Source organism: Salmo salar, chromosome ssa10, assembly GCF_905237065.1.
Source record: "Salmo salar chromosome ssa10, Ssal_v3.1, whole genome shotgun sequence".
Lineage (NCBI taxonomy): Eukaryota > Metazoa > Chordata > Actinopteri > Salmoniformes > Salmonidae > Salmo > Salmo salar.
Window position 1 is genome coordinate 109043786 of NC_059451.1, and position 2500 is coordinate 109046285.

The 2500-nt window shown below is 55.9% G+C and overlaps 1 pseudogene; it reads right to left on the minus strand.

Annotated features, from left to right (window-relative positions):
- Positions 1-2500, minus strand: part of LOC123725003 (uncharacterized) — an 8328-nt pseudogene that overhangs the window by 1904 nt on the left and 3924 nt on the right.

Genomic DNA, 2500 nt, shown 5'->3' on the forward strand with positions numbered 1-2500 from the left:
TCACATGCCATTCCACTTCATGCTCCGAGGAGCGTGGAGAGCGCCCCCACCGTGACGTGTAGAGTCTCGACTCAGGCGGACCTGAGACCTGGTAGTACTTAACCGCTGGGCACAGGCCATCCCCATTTAATGTTCACTCTCGGTGGGATTTCGTTCGATTTAAACCTTTGCGGTTTAGAGCTGACCAAGCATGCGGGGAACGCAGGTTTTGTTTCATCACAGCCTTCTGTGATCAGACCGATTCCGACAGGACACCGGTTCGGCCGTTCCCCATTATCTTGGCCCTCCCTCTCCTGGCCGAAGCCGGGGCAGTGTTCGAGCCATCGTTCCCTGATTGGCTGCCTGCTAAGGGGGGCAGGCTTCGTGTCAAGAGTTCTATTGCAAATCATCGGGTCAGGTGCGCTGCTACCGCATTTTAATGCGATTCAGTAGCCGTCGCCCTCTGCAGGACCCTAATTACAGTAGACCAGTATCGAGGCAACTCTTGTTTGCATGCCGTCAACACCTGTAGTGGGTGGACTGTAGGAGGGGGTTGAAGGAGCCTTACGAGAAGGCTGCCTCCCTTACCTCCCTGCACTAGCATTTCAGAGACAGTTCGCTAGTGGCTAGTGGCTAGGCGGGGTTGGGGAGGTTGCCCTCCTTTCTCCCACCCGCCCTTCGCCAAAGCGAGAGGCCATAGTTCAAAGACAATAGGTTTAACTTAAGGGGGCCTCCGGGTGCTCCTCTGCGTCGTCGCCGAAGCGCCGGTGAAGCCGGGGAGACATTAAACCCCCGCCTGCGCCGGGGCGCAGAGCAGTTGACTGGGTTCCCAGTGCCGCGCGAGGATACGGGGCGATACTCAAGCCGCTTAAAAATGTGAGACCATTTTGGGAAGTCCCGGTCCACTGGACACCCCCAGTCCCCCTCGGTGGCGGCCTACACACCCGCCCATCGGTGCGTCATTTAGCCGTGCCTAACGGGGAAAGGGGATGGAGCCAGTCGGGCACCTCCCAGGCGAGGAGGAGTTACCGGGGACCGGGCTAGGACCAGTCCACCCGCATTGAGGGGAGGGAGAGGCAGGAGGCCCTTCTCTCTCTCTTTTTTCCATCCGGAGTCCCCTCTCGAGGAGAAAGTGTCCACTCACTCTCCCTCTTTATCTCGCTCGAACGGGGCGCGGTTGAAGCTTGTCAATAAGACGGGAGGCCGTCTCCGACAGGGGCTCCCTCGATAGAGGCTATCCACGTGGGGCGGGAGGAACCGTCCGTCTGAACACCGACCAATGGCCGGCCGACAGGGGCCCTCCCAGGTGGTTTCCTCCCCGCTTACCCTTCGCCTGCCCTGCGCTTGTGGCGCTTACTTGGCCACACCGGTTTATCTCCTTCCCGTAGCTTCCTCCCCGGGCCCCCGGAGCCAGGGCTGTGGAGGATCCTGATCGTATGCCCTGTCGGTGTCCGGAAACGCCCACTGTATAGCTATTCTCTATATCCCCTACTGAGGAGAAAATACCTGTCAATGTGAGTAGGCCATCTCTCCATCCCTGCTAGGATACCCATAAGTCGGGTGGATAGCTATTCTCTATACCTCCTACCAAGGAGAAAACACCTCTCTAGGTGAGAAGGCCCTCCTCTCTATCTCCTATTAGGAAGAGCTCATATGTCAGTTGAATAGCTGTTCTCTATATCTCCTACTAAGGAGAAAACACCTGTCAATGTGTGTAGGCCATCCTCTCTATCTCCTACTAAGGAGAAATCAGTGTCAGGTGGATAGCTATTCTCTAAGTCTCCTACTAGGGAGAAAACACCGTCAATGTGAGTAGGCCATTCTCTCCATCCCCTACTAGGATACCTCATAAGTCAGATGGATAGCTATCCTCTATGTCTCCTACTAAGGAGAAGCCCTGTCAATGTGAGTAGGCCATTCTCTCCATCCCCTACTAGGATACCTCATAAGTCAGGTGAATAGCTATTCTCTAAGTCTCCTACTAAGGAGAAAACACCTGTCAAGGTGAAAAGGCCATTCTCTCTATCCCCTACTCGGGGGAAATCATATGTAAGGTGAATAGCTATTCTCTGTGTCTCCTACTAAGGAGAAACACCTGTCAAGGTGAAAAGGCCATTCTCTCTATCTCCTACTAAGGAGGAATCACCTATCAAAATGGAAAGGCCCTTCTCTCTCTCTCTTTCCCATCCGGAGTCCCCTCTCAAGGAGAAAATGTCCACTCCCTCTCCCTCTTTATCTCGCTCGAACGGGGCACGGTTGAAGCTTGTCAATAAGACGGGAGGCCGTCTTCGACAGGGGCTCCCTCGATAGAGGCTATCCACGTGGGGCGGGAGGAACCGTCCGTCTGAACACCGACCAATGGCCGGCCGACAGGGGCCCTCCCAGGTGGTTTCCTCCCCGCTTACCCTTCGCCTGCCCTGCGCTTGTGGCGCTTACTTGGCCACACCGGTATATCTCCTTCCCGTAGCTTCCTCTCCGGGCCCCCGGAACCAGGGCTGTGGAGGATACTGGTCGTATGCCC